The sequence below is a fragment of the Rhodnius prolixus genome, unplaced genomic scaffold, assembly GCF_049639745.1.
Source record: "Rhodnius prolixus isolate KJV_2025 unplaced genomic scaffold, Rpr scaffold_16, whole genome shotgun sequence".
Classification (NCBI taxonomy): Eukaryota; Metazoa; Arthropoda; class Insecta; order Hemiptera; family Reduviidae; genus Rhodnius; species Rhodnius prolixus.
In genome coordinates this window covers 2251479-2272412 of record NW_027411616.1, presented here as the reverse complement: position 1 = coordinate 2272412, position 20934 = coordinate 2251479, and the positions used below count along the sequence as shown (strand labels likewise).

The following is a 20934-nucleotide window of genomic DNA, read 5'->3' as shown; positions in this document are numbered from 1 at the left end:
GAAATGAAGCGGAATATTTGTACCACCTACTGATAGTTTGTGAATCTCTTCGTAACCAGTATATACCGCAAGTTAAGAAAGTACCAGTGGAGCAGTTCCACCATATATTCGCTTTTAAGTCCGAAAATGAAATAAAACAATTAAAATTTTTCACCAGTAATTGCCTCAAAACACGATCATTCATGTTTATAAGTGTGAGATCGATTATATGAATCTCCATTCTTTACCAATTTATTTGTAATCTACTTCCGTTTAAATATATTTTACTTTTGACATTATTAATGTGGATATAATACAATATGTTGAGTATTAAAGTAACTATTTTGTACTTTGTGTTGTTTTGTACTATACTGTACTGTATCTTCCTTTTCTCTTACTAAGGTGTTCATTGTATCCGATCAGTCTTCAATTGTAAGGGGGTGCCCCGTGACAATTTGTTATTAAAAAAGATAATTAATTAATTGATAAATTAATAATAGCAACTGTTTAGAAAAGTTACTTTCCTAAATCTCTCCAAGTATTTAGCATAAACAGTAGATTCTCCATATATCGAAGGCATACAGATATCAAATCAAAAAGTGGCAGAAATTACAGAAATTCTTTTTTCTCTTTTTCTTTTTTTAAGGAAGTGACAAGATTAGTACACGGAGCTTTTTGAGTCCACTGCCGGCCTGCGGACAGTGTTAGCCTGTTACCACATTGCCTGAAGAGGCGGGCAATCTCCTGGATTTGCCCGCGGGAGTCCTCTTAGCTAATTCCCTTCCCTTGATTAATCAATGTGTACTCAGCAATAATTACTATTGGAGGTAACACTCGCCGTGCAAGTAATTACCTTCTAAAATAATAACGTGAAAGCAGTGATAAGCAACAAATGTGTTTACCAACACTTTCTTACACTGGGTGCATTCGCAACAGAATTGTTGATTTAATCAGTCATGCATTTCTTGGGAAAGAAACTACCGTTGTAAGACCTGCATATATTGCCAAAAACTTAGTGAATCAGCTGATGTTTGAAGATACGTACAGATTCCGCTTAAGGTACGGACTGTTTGGGAATTGAGGAGCTCCTATTAGGAATTTTAGTAGAAACAAATCTTTATTATTGTAATTATAATTTTGTTTCCACTTGCCAATCACGTATCATGCCCTCCAAAATTTATTTTCGCCTCATTGCAGGCACAGAGGATTACCTCACTCCTAGGTATGGTGCCACCTATCATCCACATCAGCCTGGCAGCCGCAGAGTGCTTTTGTTATAAATGTTGACAGCTAAGTCTATATTTTGATTATAAATAAAATGCATGCAAGTTAATAAACAAAGGTTTTATTATTATTGGAAAAAAAATTAATTGAAGGCGCGTCAATATAACATTGGCGCCCAGAGCTTTATCCATTGCAACGCCCTACTCCGGACAGTATTATTATTTTTACTATTATTTAGTTTGCGTGCTAGGGATTTCATTGTAGTGAGTGAAGGAGATTTGAGTATCGTCCTTAACAAACACAGTAATGGTTAATTTCAACCATGCACTAACGGGATTTCATGGGCTAGTACTGATGGTTTTTAAATTGTACGCTTTGATTTATTGACATTTTTTCTGTTTTAACTGTTCTGATTACCTGCGTGAAACCATTTATAGTAAACAGCTATCGGCATCCCTAAACATATAAGAAATTCGTAATTCCTCGAAAAAAGAATGTTCATTCCCGTTGTAGTTCTCAATTTTTTTTTTTTTTTTTTTTTTTTTTAAGAATTACACTTGAACTTATTATTGCTAATTTTATTGTTAGAAAGTTGATAGAGTAGTTGGGTCCAGCTTTTAATTGATCGTTTTTTGATTGTCCGCACTAGAATGTAACAATGTGCCAATGTTTCAAAACTGCATTGCGAGCACCACTGAAGAGAGATGGTTTTTCATAAATCGATCTTTCTCACTATGATCACCAACTATAGTGAGAACAGCACCACTTTCTCTTACTGCAATGTCAGAATTTTATTCAAATTTAATTCCCAAAAATATGTAACTCTTACTGGTATTGTACAGTAACACCTATTTTAGCCAAAACGGAAACTGACCTATTGTGATCACGTGGCTAAATCAGACTTCAAAATTCCCTAGAAAAATCATTCAAATGAAGTTTCAGATCCAAATATGAAATTTAGAAAAAACCGTGAAAAATCTACTAAATGAAGTGTTGCTCGGGTTGGAAAGATCGCCTTCAAATTTGAAATTTCTATTATTTCATTTTTATGGTTTACACTATACTTTGTAGAGTACCCTCAGCCAAAAGTGCCTGCCCTTAGAAGTTACACATACACCAGCAATAAGGAAACCAAGTGTAGAGAAAATCGCAGCCACGTAGTTCGAGAGAAACCCAAAAAACAATACTGGAAATTCGATACGTTTTTTGATTTTGATTTTTTTATTTTTGCTTTCTACACGCTCCACAAAAACAATCGTACAACCAAATACGAATTACTTTTAAATATTAGTTACCTCAACATGGTGCATCAAGAAGAAGCGCAGCCAAGCAAGATCTCTTCTTCAAATAAGTTTTCCTGATAAGAATTCGAAAGAAACGCGATATCTTTATCGCAGTGGTAATACGGAAACCTGCCCCTTCTCAGAATTGCGCCAAAATGAATTTTGCGGGAGAAACGTTGCAAAGAAAAGTTGTGGCTATATAAGCGGTAATACGTACATTGTAAGATTAAGGATATCAGCTAAAATGGTTTCTGAGGAAAAGTTGAAACATCCCTAGGGAAATCAACATTTCGGTTCACGCCCTTAAATTCATGCACGGAATTGTAGCATCTCCGTTATGTCTGATTAAGTCAGTATGTCGCACTTTAAAGGTTCAGTTGATTCAATTGATGGCTAAGGGTGGGACAAACGGAAATAGCTGCCTTCTAACATCAGAGCGGATGTAACTTTTCTGTAATATGAGTGTCGAAAATCCATCAAATGCCAATTGGAAATTTCGACTTCTCAAAGCAACTTTCACGATCTTTGTGAAGCTCAAGACGATTTAAAATACTTCAGCTACCACAATGCTACTAGTTGGGCCTAAACTCTTCAATAACTACACTCGGAATATTACGTCTTTAATACATCATAATTATATAATCATGTTTTTTTCATGGGTAACACATCTTTTGCACATAATTATATTGTAAGAATATGATATTATTAGTTTCAGTCAGCTTTCGATGCTTCCGTTACACTAATACTCCTTAACAAAAACTTACAGTTTAAAATGTTAAGTATAAGGGTTGATTAAACGCCAAAAGGTACACAAATCAGCCAGTACCCAACATTTCATTAATACTTCATTAATATTTAAGTAATTCTACTGCATTAATTTTCATTAATAAGTTATTTTTTAGAATTTATTAGATGTCACAGACCCTTATGCTGGCCATTTTCGTCTACAAAATATATGTTCAAGTAGCACTGTAGATTGACTGTAATATCTAGTTATTTATAATAATCAAACTATTAATTACAGGTTAAAAAGAAAAACGTTATAAAAAATAAAATAAAAATATGAGGCTAAAAAATTCAAAACCTTGTTTAAAAAAATGCTTACACCAACTTACATCAATGATTTTGTTTATTTTATTTATTTATTTTTATTTCTTAAATAAAAATCGTCGGTTTAAGTTCATTCTTCGATTAAAGTAATTGTTATTGTATGAAGTAGTCAAACTTTTATAATAATAGGTAATAATTATCTGGCTTTATCGCAAATAATATAGTTTTCTTCAATTACATTCTCCATCTAGGTGTTCTTCCCACAATGTTGTATATATGTAATATAAAGTAAATAAGATATGCATATATTTAGGACAGCTAATTATTCCAGTATTTTACTATAAGTAAAATTAGGGGGACTAAATTAAATTACAATAGAGAAATGAATAATTATTGTTTAATAATCTACTTGTTATTAACTGTGTGTTAATTGTGCTCACGAATATTTCGGTAAGACGAATTCAAGACAGTAGCCTACTCTAACTTTATCTTTACTTTAACATGCATGTACGTATATGTGATTTATCATAATTATAACAAAAAAATAATATAAATGAAGTGGCCAGCATAAGGGTCTGTGATATCTAATAAATTCTAAAAAATAACTTATTAATGAAAATTAATGCAGTAGAATTACTTAAATATTAATGAAGTATTAATGAAATGTTGGGTACTGGCTGATTTGTGTACCTTTTGGCGTTTAATCAACCCTTATACTTAACATTTTAAACTGTAAGTTTTTGTTAAGGAGATTTTTGTACCTTTTGGATGATTTTCCTTTTTGTCTATTTTACAAAGTTACATATCTTCTTTAAAGATTTTTTTAAAATTTGGAATAAGCAATTCTATCATTATAACCTGATAAGGTGTTAACTACCACTGGAGAGATCTTTTTAAAGAATGATTGTAGTTGCGGCTCCCAAACCATCCTCAATAACAATTTTTTTGAGAAAGCGTTTTGAATAACATAGGAAGGAATTTGTACGTAAATAGCAAAATTAAACTGCGATTTCAGTACTTCCTTTTAAGAGGAGTAAGAAAAATAAACTAGGATTGCAGTACTTCTCCCTAAAAGGCAAAGAGGCAAAGATTTTTTAATCGAACAATTCATTGATTTAAATCGGTTCACTCATTGTTAATTTAAACGATTGCAGTACTTCCTCTTAGTAGGAGCAAGAGAATCAGCAACGTAGAGGAGCTTTAACCACTTATTCGAGCTGAATTTTATCAAAATCGGACTAAGCGTTATAGAAATATTGGTAATAATAGTTTTAGAAAGGGCCTTATTTGGGTGGGGCAAACTCCCCTCCTTATGAGGCACGGTGCCGAGACTTTTAAAGTGTAAATCTGTAAAAAATTTCGATTCGAATGACACTTCATTCATAAAAATCGGTTCACGTGTCGATAATTTGAAACGATTGCTATACTTCCCCTTAACAAGTGTAAGAGCTGATCGCCGCTTTAATGTTACGTAGGGGAGCCCTAACCCTATCATCCTAACAAATTTTATCAAAATCGGGCCAAGATTTACAGAGTAATTAGTAATAATAATTTTGGAGGGGGCCTTACATAAAGGGGGCTAACTCCTCACCCATTCGATGTACAGCGTCGGGACCCCCAAAAGACACATCTACATAAAATACTGAATCGAATGACACCTCATTCATGAAAATCGGTTCACGCGTTTAGGCGCTACGTTGTTTACAAATAAGGTAACAACAAGAACAACAACAACAACAACAACAACAACAAGAACAAGAACAAGAACATTTTTTGAAAAAGCCGTTTTTGCTCATTTTCGGCAACTTTTTTCTCGAAACCTATTAGATCTGGGTGGTTGCAAAAAAATTACAGTTATAAAGGAGGGTTTGGAGTAAGATTTAAAGAAAATTTGGGAATTTTATCTTTTATAGAAAAAGAGAAAAAAATTGTCAAAGTTCGGTGTTTTTCAACGTTACGCTTTTTCGTGCAGTTTTTGATGGTCAACCCTTATACAACTGTCCTACCGGACAGTTTTAATTACTGAGAGGAGGCAAAACCGCGTGTGAATTTTTAATTGTTCCGCCGCAAGTACTAAGACCCCCTAAGTCAGGGCAGTTACTTTTTACAAAATGCTCAGTTTGTGAATCCACTGTGACTTAAAACCTAAAAATCTGAGCTAGTTCAAATCTTCGCTTAGGAGCGGCCACGATAACGTTTTGGTCAAGATCGGCAGAGCAGAAGTGCCAGTATTTTGAGGTTACCTCGCAAACAGGACCTTCAAACTTTTTCTAGAGATTAACAACATAGAAATCCACAACTTGTATTCGAAAAATATTTCTGGGAAATTCGATTGTGGCACCCCTAAGAGGGGGCAGAGCTGCTCTGATTGGTTGTAGCGATACAATCGAAGAAAATTTCATTACCGGAAGGACCTCTTTAGTCAATCGATAGTTCACTTTCTTCAAAATGGCTCCTAAGCTAATCCGTAAAGATTATATTTGAAGAAGGCTTCCAAATTTGTTTAAGTTTAAAGCACTGGGATTAAAGAATGCACCTAAAATAAAGTTGTGATCACTGTACATTTATAAATCCATAACCGCCCCCTTCTATATGCATTCATTCCGACTGCTGATAGTTTGTTTTATATTAATGTGTTAAAGTGACAATCAGATCCCCTGGTAGGATCAAATCGAAGGATACAGTTTTTATGTCCTGCGATTTTATTGTTTTAGAATATTTTGTAACGCCATATTTCTTTATTCCTTTCTAAGTTCCTACTGCCACTTGGGATTTTTCACTTTTTGGAGGTTCACCCTGTCTACAGCCATACAGTTACAATTGTGCGATATTAAAAATTATCTCAATTAATGTTACGATACATATCTTACATTAATAAGGTCTTAATAACACTATTTTGGATATTTTAAGAATAATATCACTGGTATTTCTTTTTAACTCGTATAATTCTTAATTCCTATTCCTATTTGTAATAATTTTTAGTTACGTGGTATTGACATTGTGTAACTTTTTGAACGACCCATTTCTTTTTGTATTTTATAAATTGTTTCTTTATGCATAATCACACCAAAATAAGTTTCCCATTTTTGAACTGTGTTGAAACTAACTACAGTGGCTATAAGGTTCTCCTAATGATAATTAGCTATTTGTTGTGCAACTTAAAGGTATAAATTTAGAAAATATTGGGTACCAAACAGATGAGAAGGAACAGCATGTTGGGGTTCTAAGAAATATTTGATTCTCTTTAAAACAAGACGTTGAAAGAGTAATTTTTGGGGTTTTAGAATTAATGTGATATGAGATATTTTTTATTGATAGAAAATTGTTGGGTTCTGTAATTAGGGTTGTTTTCAGGATGAGGAATATGACCGCCTTCGAGGGCAAGTTGCGAAGGATGTCCTCCGTTATTAGGCCGAGTCCAGCGAATTTCTTTTTTAAGAAGTGATCGTTCAATAATACATTTTATTTCAGAGGGATGAAGTGGTACGGTGCTGTGGGAATGGAGAATGAGATCTAGGAATTCTGGATCATTAGTTGCCGAAGGATTCCAACAAACTGAAAATCTTTTCTTGAAGATACTTTGCAAGTTATCATGTTGAGATTGGTGTGAGAGAAAGTAGAAAGTGGACACCTGGAAGGTTATTAATAAAGGTTATAATTATAGGTCATAATAAGTAGACAAAACAAAGTTAGACACAACACTCCGCTCCAGTTAGTTGGACCGATTTGCTAGCTTCGCATTATTTATCCTTTAATGTTTACAAATTAATTATTATTTGCTTTCGTTTGGCTAACTTAAATTCTCATTTTTTATTTTGTAAACTGAGTTTCCTGAGCGGTGTTCCAGATTTGCCATCTCTCAGTAGACTAGCGGGTAGTACACCTTACTGGCATATTCGCCAGTGGCTGCTTGCTTTGTATTTTAAAGTTTATTTTACTAAATTTAAACGAATTTGATGAGCACGTATTTTATTGGGCCGAACAGTTCCGTGTTACCAGTCGTAAATACCCTCCAAATAGTTTTATATTTATATTTATTTATTTGATTTATAGGACCCACGTCCTGTATCAAATACAGTTGGGTAGAGCATAAATTATATTGCAACAATAGTTCAAATCCACAACAATATCTTCTTATATCATATAGTTACACGTTTATTTGCTCAACTTAGGACTATTAATAAATACACATTTTCATTAAAATTAAGAAATGCCACTTACAGAATAGATTTAAACAGTAACTGCCTTGTATATGGCAATGTTCTAAAAGAGGATTTGTGCCGTATATTCATGGCTTGTTCTGCATATTTTGGCATCCGAGAAAAGTAAAAAGACCGAGCTTCTTCAGTTAACCTTTTGTGTTAACTCAGTGCAGTACAGTTGTAATGAAAACTGCATTCTGCTCAAACAAATAAAATTGGCCAGATGTTGAGACATTTAATATTTTCAGTAACCCAGGCTGTCAGTCGCTTAGCAAAAAAGCCCCTCTACCACTTTACAGAACATCTTTTACTTTGCTAAGATTTGCTCGAAAACGTATCTAACGTTTTGCTTTAGGCTTGGCATTCTCTTTGGACAAGAACATATCTAACGAAACATGAATGCAGAAACAGTGAGGGTTCTGTTAAATGTTCAGCTACCTCTAAATGAAAGCTGTGCCGCGATTTTTGCGAAGTAATATTTCATAAAAATACCGGAAAAATGTTTTTCGCCAGGGTGAGGAAATGGCATGGCTTCCAACCACTAACTGACATCCTTAATTGAGGCATTGTGAAGTCGCCTGATAGAGTGAGTCATTGAGGCCAAAGGATTCATTGCCATTGCTCTACTTTTAGTCATGGTTATTGCAGCAAATTGGCCTTTAATTTTTGCTTTTCTTAACCTTCATCACTTTTCATTTTTTTCGAAACCATGGCAATATGCCGAAAAAGCAATCTCAGACAATTTTCTTTCACTTTAAACTAAAACAATATACTTCTGAGTCGACCAGAAAAATTTAATGCTCCTTGAAGCACCAATAGTTTCGTGAAAACACTGTGCCACGTTGTTCCAAGAAATTTAGTCCATACATTTTGACCTGGAATATAGCCCGTGTCGATCGCCCTAGCTCTAGCTTAACAGAGATGATGCTTTGAAGACCATTGTGGAAGCTGAACCATCGAAAATGATTCTTTGAAATTCAATTCTTTTAAATAACATCTTTTATTTAGACTACAGCCTTCAATAAATGCTTTAAGGAATGTTTAGGAATAACAAATAGAAACCATTGCTCTATCGAGGCGTGACTTTTGACGTTAATGGGTATACTGGACGACAATAGAAAAGTAGCTGGACAGTGGTTGGACAAGAGTGAGTATTTCAAACACTTCCCAAAGGTGAAATTTGGTAAAATAAAAATGGCTACGATGCGGTGTCATCTATTAAACATTGTTGTGACCCGCGAAACCATCAATGTAAAGAGGTTTGGTCGGGAAATCGATTGAATAAACCAGGAATTACGTAAACAACGTCCGGCATTGATCTTATGGCGTGACAACTTTTTACGAATCGCCAACCATAAATTCAGTGTTTTCATTTCCACTAGCCCACCAAACTCTCCAGACCTGTCGCCAATCATTACCACCTTTTTAAGTGACTAGAAACTTTCTTTACGCTAGAAAAATCACCCTAAATAAACACTAAAAAAAGCATCGCCGAATCCCTTGAAGCCCGAAGACCTAATTCCTCAGTAATTGGACCAATCTCTTGTTGGCAAAGCTGTACGGTGCTTGTTTCCATTAGATAGAAGGAATATTAGTAGAGTTACACACTTTACAGTTGTCCACCTGACATTAGCTAAACTTGCATTTCAACCATCTGTGACAGCCTTTAAAACTTACGTTACTGAATTATCCAAACTTGAGTAACTTACGGTACATGACATACGACCCAAATTGACTCTAATGAACAAACAGAAACTGTATAGTACAGCTCAAATCTGGACCTACGGGCTTGGACTATACGGAACTGCAAAATGCTCCAATCTTAACTGCATTCAAACTCGCCAATCAAAAATGCTACGCACCATCGTTAACCCACCTTTCTGCGTCAGCTATCAAACTATCCATACTGACCTAAAAATCTTTTTGTTCTTTACCTAGCCAAATCTCGTTACACCACATTTGAATTTAACATTTCCAACACTTGTACCAACAATCTGCCCCAACTCAACTCGCCCCCGACAGCTGAAGCGTCCCCATGGACCATCCTCGCGATCACCTGATAGAAAAGGACTTGCTTCAAATTCACTTCATCGGCATTCTGAGTAAGCCGACTCGTCATCATCGCTTATTCAACTCTTTCAATTTATTCTGTTTATCTACAATCACATTTACTTGTTGCCAATAGGTAAATAAAGAGAATTAAATAATAATAATAATAAATAAAATTATAGGAATCCACGACAACGAAAAACGAAGGCATTAAAATGCAAAAATATGTCGCTGTAGTTTATAAACCATGCAATTAACTCCCAAGTGTTTGAGGTGGGCTAAACGGTAGTAAACAGAGCATTTTGCAGGGTAGCATAGATCACTGTAAAAACTAAGTATGCTGTTCATCTCCTTTTGTAGCTTAACTACAATTACTTTTTTAAACATTTTTTACAATTAAAACTGAACTGAAACTTCGCGATTTCATATAAAAGAAAGTGACATTTTATAGAAGCGAACCTATGCCATATATTAATTAGTATTCGGGAATGCTCTCCAGTCCAACGAAGTTGACACTATTAAGTAATTCAGTCAAGAATGTCATACATCAAATCCTTTTAATCTTTTTCAACTATATGTTTCGTACCACCCGGAGTCAATCTTCAAGTAGATCCACAAAGAAAACCAAAAACCATCAAAAATGAGAAAATGTTTGGAGTTAATTTGACGCCTTTTTTATGCATTTATAACTGTAATATTGAAAATAAATAAAAGATGTTGGTGTTATTTGTCAATATACAGACATCAATTCATGGAAATGGCGTTTCCGGCCACCTAATTAGGAACTTTATTAATTAGTAATAAGTTCATTATTCACTGTAATGGGCCTTTTGGAGACAAGCACAGAGATGCTCTTAATAAAAGTTGGGAGAAAATGTTCCAAACATAAGTAGGCCATAATACCGTTGGAACCATTTTTGAGAAAATCTCCAAGAAATGGAAAATCATTCAGTAAAGTGGTGATAAATGTCCGATTTGGCAGCTAAACCAGACATCAAATTTGAACTTGATTCTATTTTTGATTTTTGTAATGCGGTGCGCACACTCCACGACTTCATTGTTACAAAATGACAACCACGTGTGAATGTTAGACTTGATGATTTAAAATAATTAGTAGTTATAATTTTTTAAAAAAATGGACTTGAGGTGAGTCAAAACGTCTATTTAAAAAAGTATTTGAGACTGAAAGTACGCCTTTGTTATCCTATTGAGGACCCGTTAAGAACATCGTATAATAAAGTTGCCTCAAGTGTCCGATGAACCGTTAGTCTACACAGTTTTTGCATATATTGCAACAAAAACATGGAGAAAAGAGAAATATTGTTGCAATATCTCTGTAATTCACACATTGCGCGAAAATACAATCAAAGGAGAGAAAGGAAAAATTCCATTAATACAAGAATCAAAAAATTGATCCTCTAAAAGAGGTTTTAATATTTTAAAAATTCTATAAAGGAAGATCTAGTTTAAAGTAAGTATAAAAATAGATAATGATAACATAAAACACAAATTATACTTAAGATGAAAAATAAACAAAAGATTTTTATTTAGTACTTTGAGTAAAGTAATGCTAAACAAAAAAGTTACTTTTACGAAAGAAAAAGAACATCAAATGCTTGCAGATTTTTGGGTGGTAAAAGAATACTCATGTGGGTTGAGTTTAATACACGCTCGCCTAAACTAATATAAAAAAACTTAAGAAATTAAGAGTATAATAAGTGTTGCCTTACGAGTGATACAGCTTGAACTTTGAGACTTAACTGATACCACATAGATCTAATTATTTCATCAGAATACATAAATCTGAACGCAATAAATAATGTCGTTTTATTAGGATGAAGATAAACAAATTAGTACCATCTCGTATCAGATTTATTCTATGATTCTGAACCATATTCACAATCAATTCAATGTTTAGTTGCAAGAGGTGCTTTAATTGACGCTCCATATCAGGTTTTGTTAGTACTTCCGGGAGAAGATTGAAAGGCATGCCGTTAAGTTGGGAAAGGTAGACTTTCTGGTAAGGAGATATACTTGCTGACAAGATGCAAGTTTTGATTTTTTCGAGAAGTTGTGACAACTTTTTTCAACTTCATCAATGAATACTGCCATGAGTAACGCTTTCATTTCAAACATTCTTCTTTCACTTAATAATACCTGGTCAATGATTCCGTGGACTTATCAAAGTTTCTATCCTATTTCATCAACCACAAAGTAAACTTGATTTATCAACTCTTTCTTTTTGCGATTTTTTCCAAAAAAAAAAAAGTCTCCAAAGAAATTTTTTTAAACTTTTTTAAGAGTTTCAATAAGAATCCAAATTTGGAGTAATGTGCAACTTTATTATGTAAACGTTATTTTCAGGTTTTTACTATTCTTTTTAGATACAGGAATTGAGAGTGATTGATTTATTTAAATACTAACAGTCTTGCGCTTGAATGTAGGACCTATTACTTTGGTTCAACCTTTCTTCAGCAACTCATCGATAGACTGGTTGTTTTGGAGGGAGGTAAGAAATTGAAGGCTAACATTTAACGTGTGCCAAAACGGGTAAGCTTAGAACATTGTGATTGGAAGTTCTATGAAATGGTGGACTTGAAAACCAGAAAAATAGATTCAAATTTATTCCTAATTTGTAAATTTAAATTAATAATTTTGGTTTGGTTCTATATACGCAGGGCAATGTTGTATTTTCTAAAATTTGTCTAATTAATTTTTTACACTTTTTTAAATATGACAAACACTGATAGTAAAAAACTGAATAAATGGAACTAAATTTAGAAGTACGATCAATGTATTAAAGAATTCACTTCTCTGTGCTAAATAAACTTTAACTCAATAACTCATTGATATTCAATTCGGATGAAAGAAAGAAGTTATAGGAGATATGAAGTTCTTATAAAGAAAATTGGAGAATCAGAAGAATGGTGGATGGATTTCTCGAAAACAAAATGAATCCTTGAATAAAGAACCACCTCACTCTTGAAGAAGTTAAGTTGGCAAAAATGAAAGGGTTAAAACAGATCCATTTACGAATGATCCAGAGATTGATTGACATTTTTATCAGGATTTGTATGCCGAAAGACCATCTTGAGACTAACTAATGGGAGATAGGAGATAGGTACATAGATTTTCTATGTTACGAGAGAAATATTTGATTATTGGAAGTATGAAAACTTGCAGATTTGGAATTTTAACAGAAAAATATTAGATAACAATAAAGCGCGGAAAAAGTTTTTTTAGTGATAGCCCGGAACGCAGGCCCCGCCAGGCGATATCAACCAATTCACGTTTTTGAGAGCTGTCATTCATTATCAATCAACCATCCCAGGGTAATGCTCAGATTTTTAAAGAATTCCAAAAACAAATTAAATATCTCCCCAAATAAATAAATTGGATTTTTTGTTTGTTTATTGCATTAAACTCACCATATTATTTTGGCGCGTAATCCGGAGTAGACGCAGAGGATTGTTGATCTGTATAATTTTTGGTTTTTATTTTTGTATTTTTTTTTTATTTTGTTGTAGTTTTTGATTCGCGTGAACAATAGGGTGATGAGGGCGGTTCGAGGTGAATTTCTCTGTAATCTCGTTCCTAAAGCACTATGCACACTAGTACATGGTCAGACGGACAGGGACAGACTGAATGTACGCGAGCAAGTTTTGTGCTCAAGTAGAGCGGGGAGCTACAAACACAGCCAGTCTAGCTGGTTTGAGCAACTTGGAAGAGTTCTCCTCTACGGTCTTGATTGTCTTCAAACCATTCTCTACCACTATTTCTATCACAAATGCTTCTGCTCTCTCAGTGCTGTTGCTCCTTCACTGCTGCCATCGTACTCACTACGCACCATATAGATACATCACCCATCGTTCATACATAAATTTCGTCCTGTACATTTAAAGCGTAGGCCCTTTTAAAAAATGCAAGTATCTTAAAGAACTTCCTAGAACGTTTCTTGTATGCAATTCATTGTCTCTGTTCGCTACTACCAAACTGCCCATACATCATGCCTAATTTATTAGAACCCTTTCAAAGCTTTTAGAAATTTTAGAATTTTTTTTTCTTTCATATTCAAGTACTATTTCGTTGAAAACAATCCTCGTCTCGCAAACAATTTGTTTTTAATAACTTGAAGTTTTTCTTAGTTTAAGAAGCAAGTTCTTTTTCTTCAAAGTATTTGTGCATCATTTGGAAACGCCCAAGATTTTCACCTTACTTCATTACATTTATTATAATTTGTGTTGCATTACACTAACTTCAGAAAACTACTAAAATCAGGAGCAGCTTTGTGAGAGAGCAAACGGTTCCAGGCTAGTTTAGCTAAGGTAATGATGGATCTGCAATCTGGAGAAGAAGATTAACTATGTCTCAACCAATAGCAACTTACTTTTTGCATTTTCACCAAAGAACAGTCCAAATTGAGAACTTACGACCACCAGTGCCCTGTACAAAAGAAAGCGTTCTGGCCCGCCTAAGAGACTCCTCTCGAAAACTATCTTTAATTTTTATAAGGATATCTGACTGATATTTTTGCCAGTTTTCAAGATTGCTTAATGAGAAATCTACCTCGGTCGAACTTCTGAGCCAGTGCTGTCCAATGTCTAAAGAAACCCACATTTTTCCTTATAAGTTCCTTACCATTAAATTACTCTGTGACCCGGAGAGCTGATCGGCATAAGTGTTCGCTGTGTAATATGTCGTCTATAGAGAATACTTATCATTTTATTGCAGTTTGTCCAGTTCTGAGTGGTTTTCGGCGGAAATGCTATGGGATGGATGCAATGGACAGGGCTCAGTTTCTATTGTGTCTCAATGGTAACGACTGGCAGGCATTATACAATTATGCAATATTAGCACTAGAGCATTGGTTTTGGAGTTCAATTATTGAAATAAGCTTTAGTTCAGAAGAATTGTTTTACTTTATTGTTATTTTTAATTTCTTATATTCAGGGAGAGTTTTGTTTTAGTATTAGAAACATCTCGGCAGACGGACTGGTGTCCATGCCTATATTGTTTGTAATTATATACAATAATATTATTTTATGCATACAAAATTATCAATAAACATTATTATTATTATTATTATTATTAATAATAATAAGTCCATAGCTACAATACGTGGGAGACAAAACTCCGGAAGAGATAAAATTTTATTACAGTAATTAAAATGTAGTCTCAAGGTGTACAGGAAGAGAGGATTGATTGCAGTTTCTAAATGAAGCATGTAAGAAGGGGTGTAAGGAGGGTAGAGAAAAGAGCTTCTTAAGAAAATACCTTTGAAACTTATCGAGAAGGTAAAAATTCTGAAAATTGTGTACCTTTAGGCGTTTAATCAACCCTTATACTTAACATTTTAAACTGTAAGTTTTTGTTAAAGAGATTTTTGTACCTTTTGGATAGATTTTCCTTTTTGTCTATTTTGCAAAGTTACATATCTGCTTTACAGATTTTTTTAAATTTGGAATAAGCAATTCTATCATTATAACCTGATAAGGTGTTAAGTCGGAACCGTAACTACCACTAGAGAGATCTTTTTAAAGAATGATTATAGTTGCGGTCCCCCAAACCATCCTCAATAACAATTTTTTTTTAAAAAGCGTTTTGAATAACATAGGAAGTATTTGTACGTAAATAGCAAAAATAAACTACGATTTCAGTACTTCCTTTTAAGAGGAGTAAGAAAAATAAACTGCTATTGCAGTACTTCTAGGCAAAGGCAATGATTTTTTAATCGAACGACAATTCATTGATTTAAATCGGTTCACTCATTGATAATTTTAACGATTGCAGTACTTCCTCTTAGTAGGTGCAAGAGCGTGATAGCACTTCACAGCCACGTAGAGGAGCTTCAACCACTTATTTGAGCAGAATTTTATCAAAATCGGACTAAGCGTTATAGAAATATTGGTAATAATAGTTTTAGAAAGGGCCTTGCTTGGGTGGGGCAAACTCCCCTCCTTATGAGGCAAAGCGTCGAGGCTTTTAAAGTGCAAATCTGTACAAAATTTCGATTCGAATGACATCTCATTCATGAAAATCGGTTCTCGCGTTTAGGCGCTACGCAGTTTACAAAAAAGGTAACAACAACAACCATTTTTGAAAATGCCGTTTTTGCTTATTTTCAGCAACTTTTTTCTCGAAATCTATTATATCTATGTTGTTGCAAAAAAAATTACAGTCATAAAGGAGGATTTGCCCTTTATTTTAAAGAAAATTTGGGAATTTTATCTTTTATAGAAAAAGAGAAAAAAATTGTCAAAGTTGGGTGTTTTTCAACGTTACGCTTTTTCGTGCAGTTTTTGATGATCAACCCTTATACAACTGTCCTACCGGACAGTTTTAATCAGCACCACGTATAAAACTTCTTTGCTTGAATTGGTTAATTAACTGCCAGATCTGCTTGGAATCTCTAGCGTTTTGCAATTGAACTTGAATTGACGCGAAATACTCATTCTTCCTATCCACACAGAGTATCTTGTAATCTTTAATTGCTTTACGATAAGCTACGATGGCCAAAGGAGAATTAGTTTTCCGAACTAGGTTCAATAATTTGAATACTATTCTTCTTGCGTGCGCACAACTGTAATCAAACCATCGTTTTTTTTAAACGATCTTATGAAAGAGAGTTTGAAATTATTAGGATTAAAAAGGACGGCAGCATTGATTAAAGAAGTCAGTTGATTTACCCTGCACTGAGAATCTGCAGGAAGATGGGAATGGACTGTGACCAGCTCAGACAGTTTCTGTTTGTAAATATCAGTATAGCTCTCATGCCAGACTAACTAGGCAGCAATGGCAACACAACTGTACTGTCGTGACACGCGTCAGCGTCACAGGTAAGTGAAATACGTGAGGGAAGGTGGTCGGAAAACGAGTCCTGCAACACTCTAAAATCACTGATTAAAGGAAGACAATTAAGAGAGATGCAACAGAGATCGTTGACCGAACAGCCCATTCCGCGAACCTAAACTCACCCTCCCGGTCACCAGGGGACCTCCCATTCAAGATCACTAGGCCATAGTCATCACATAGTTCAAGAAGTTTCGCTCCATTACAATTCAATACCTCATCTTTGGACTGCCTAACAGGACTGCATAAAACATTATCCAAGACAAGAACTTCTGACAGAGAATGCGAATCAGAAATTCTCACATAAAGTCACCCAGAAGAATTACATTTGTATTCGATATTCGAGATAAAAAATTAGATAAACAGAAAAAATTGTCTTGCCATTTCGAAGAATTTAAATATACTGGAACTATTAACATATCAAAATTGGGCTTACTAAAAGAAATTACCACACTTTCATTAGCTCTTACAAAGCTAAAACCTTTTTCTGAGATATTAGAACTTTTGTGAAGTCTAAATTATCAAGAAAAACTGCAAGCTACGAATCAGAGATTGAAGAATCGGACACAACTGAAAAATCTAATGCCAGCACAACCAGTGCAAGAAAGAAAAAAGCACCTAAGTTGGCAGATGGGAAAATTCAGTCTTTTTTTCTAGCCTCCCAGACAGAAAAATAGTGACTCAGAGCTGACAACAATGGATACCGGATTTCGTTTAGGTTTTTGGAATGTAGAAGGGTATACAAATATTTATTCTTTAGATAGTAATACTGTTGTAATGTTTAGAAATTTGCTTTGTTTTTGTGAAACAAGAGTAACTATTGAAGATTTTTGCCTTCCTCACTTTTTTATTGGCTTTGATAAATTTCAAATCTTGGCTACTAAAGAATTTAGAGTAGGCCGCCCATCAGGGGGTCTACTTATTTTAACAAATAAAACTACTGTGAGGGAGGTCGAAATCATAGATAGTTCGGATGTTTTTGAAATGTAAGATAAATAGGGAAAACTTAATAATTGGTAATGTGTATATAAGGCCTAAGTCTCAAAAGATTATTTTTGATAAATTTAATACTGTTCTTTATGAGCTTTCTATACAATTCAGTAGCACTAGAATCATAATCGCTGGTGATTTTAATGCGAGAATCTCGGATTTAAATTCAACAGATGAGGAAACCTTTAAAAACTCTTCCTTGTTCAGTATTAGAACATCTTCAGATGCTATTACAACTGAACATGGCTTATGGCTGACAGGATAATGGAAAGTTTCGGCTTTTGGGTATGTAACGGTAGATCGTAATAATGACCGTCCAGCTTCATATACTCGTACATACATTAGTGAACAGGGTTGTAGTGCAATTGATCAAATTTGGATCAGCTCCCAATTCCTTGATTCTAGTATAACTTTTGAAGTGGTTAGCAATCCGTAAACTTCTAAACATTTGCCTTTTTTTTTTAAAGATAAATGAACCCTCGGCTGCGCTAAATGATTCTTCAAAATTAAAATTAAAAAATAAGAAAACTTTTAGATACAATAAAGATCCTGCTTTTCTTACAAATTATGCTCATATTCTAAATCATTCCAATAATATCTATTTTCATAGCGACTCTGTTGATCAAATTAACGAAAATTTTGTAAATTCTATGAATGCAGCACTACTTCAGAGCGGTTTGAAAACAGAATGTATAATTAACTTTAATAGAAACGAAAATGATAAACCTTGGTTTAATAAAGATTGTAAGTTAATGGAAAATAAATTGAAGAAAAGTTTTCACTTGAGTCGGAAAAGTAATTTTGAGTGCATTTGTTTAGGATATTTATCTCTACGAAGATTACAGAAGAACTATCCGAAATTCGAAAGATAATGTTAAGGATCCCAAGGAATTTTGGAATAGCGTAAATAGCAGAAATCGTTCACGGCTTAGTCCTATTTCCGTTGAAAGTTGGGATAAGTCTTTGCAGATAACTTACTCTGAGAAAGTTACTTTTCCTCCTATTCTCTCGTCTAAGAGTCACCCCTTGTTAGATGTCGACATTACGTTAGAGGAGCTTATTGAAAGTATTAATTTATGTAAATTAAATAAAGCGCCAGGTACAGATGAAATTATTAACGAGTGTTACAAGGTGCTTCTCCCAAACTGGATACATTATTTGTTAAATATTTTTAAAACTGTTCTTGAGAAGGAAAAAGTACCCGAAATTTGGGGAAAAATTAAATTAAAAATGATATTTAAGAAAGGTGATATTGGGGATCCGGTAAATTATCGCGGAATAGCACTAAAAAATAATATTGTGTAAATTTTCACCCGAATAATAATGAAAAGGCTATAAGAATGGGCTGAGAGTAGGCATCTGGTTCCTGATGAGCAGTTTGGGTTTAGACGAGGGAGAGGATGTAGGGATGGAATTTTCGCTTTATCATCGATTTCAATATTCATTTGAGGATTAAAAGGGCTAAAATTTATGGAGTTTTTGTGGATTACCGACTCCATTTCACATCAGAAATTGTGGAAGAAGCTGAATAATTTGGGTATACAGGGTGACCAGAGTATGCTCCACCAACCTTTTTTTTTAAACGGCGGGAAATTTCGAAAAAATAGAAAACACGTATTTAATAATTTTTAGTCTAGTTTATTTTTAGTGATTGACCCATTTTTTTAAACCCCTGTATCTCGAGATACAGCATCCAACTTTTATTTTTCAAATGGAAATTTTTTTTTTTTTTTGCATATTTTTATAGTACTTGAGCTCGTAAAAGAAACAAATAATTTTTACTTTTTCGAAATTTCCCACCGTTTAAAAAAAAGTGGGTGGGGCATATAACTCTGTCACCCTGTATATGGAAAACTGATAAATATAATTAAAGGTATGTATTCCTAAGTAAGTTTATTTATTGATAATAATGGTGAGAAAACAGGGAAAGTTACGGAAGGCCTCTTACAAGGAGAAAATTCAAGTCCTATGCTTTTTCTTTGTTTGTTCAGGATGTGATTGATGTTTTCAGAGATTATGGGGCTGTGGGAGTGTGTATTAATGGAAAAAAGGATGTACTAATTCTTATGTATGCTGATGACTTAGTAATTTTAGCACAATCCTGGGCAGATGTACAGTTTAAATTAAATCTTTTGAAGTTGTATTGCGACAAAAATTCCCTCAAAGTTATTGTACATAAACTAAGGTACTCTTTTTTCAAAAAGGTAGGAAGTCGGCAAACTTAAAAAAACTTATGTACAATAATCAGGAAATTGAATTGGTGACAGAATATAAATACCTTGGTACGATTTATCCTTATTCAAATAAGGTATGATTTTTTCCCAACTGTCAGCTGTAGGCTATGTAACCTCGACGTTTCGGACACAATAGTTCATTATCTTTTAAAATGCGAAGAGATGACCCTCTACAATTAAGGTATCGCTTCTCAGAGATACTTTAAGAATTTTGTTGAGTCTTGACAACTCTTTGCGGACTAACAAGAGTTTCATTCTTTTCTTTCTGGTCGCATCCGGGAGGTCTTAATCTATAACAAAACCAGTAAAAGTTTAGGAACATTGAGGCGGCAAGAATAGCGAGCCTATCATGAAAACGACTAAAAGTCACCAATAAAGGAGGGTTCGAAGATTGCTGATTCCCTATTTTTTTAGGCGAGGCTTAACGTCCAACTACCAATTATGTGTCTGAACGGGGGCGGAAGCTCACACTTTACTGTAAACAATTTTTACTGGATTCGAACTGGCGATCTCTCCCTTACAAAGCCACGCTCTTTACCACTAGACCAACATCCGCCCCTGCCCAAAGAATGTGCATGAATATTTTCGACGTTAATTTTCACATGAGGAAGCTCCTCACAGAATTTTGAAACATTTTCAACTACTAGTCGACTTATAACACCCCTGAACATCAAATTGTTTCGACGTGGTTCTTCTAAAAGTTTTTCATTTCTACAATTTGCTTCTTTTTCTTTTTTTTAATTTATGTGCTATTCATAATCTACAAAAAGAATAAAATGGAATTACTTCTCCTAAATACACAATATTTTATTTTAATAATTTGTTTTCTTCTCTTATTAAACGATATTTTAACGGAACTCCTTAAAATCATCTTTTGTTGCCAAATGCACGTTTTTTATCCAGAAGAGCAGACAAAGTTTCCAAGTTAATAGTTACTTCCTTTGGCGAACCCATATTTTCAACAACTCTCTTAGAGACTCTATTAGTGAGTTCGGGAGAGCTCCCAACTCTTTTAGGTGTACTTGAATCTTTTTTGAATGTATACTCAGCTTTCTTAGACATAAGAAGATTATT

At 34.1% G+C, this 20934-nt stretch overlaps 1 protein-coding gene across 8 annotated transcripts in view; it reads right to left on the bottom strand.

The window, feature by feature from the left end:
• The window catches only part of Sox102F (transcription factor Sox102F), a 411141-nt gene extending 397479 nt beyond the window's left edge, over positions 1-13662 (bottom strand). For 7 of the 8 annotated variants that reach the window (XM_074134527.1, XM_074134518.1, XM_074134524.1 and 4 more), the window contains exon 1: positions 13216-13661. The gene's annotated coding sequence lies outside the window, so the exon portion shown is untranslated. Of the gene's footprint in view, positions 1-13215 lie in introns of all 8 variants that reach the window. The other variant, XM_074134517.1, reaches the window with a different exon arrangement.
• Between the last annotated feature and the right edge of the window lie 7272 nt (positions 13663-20934).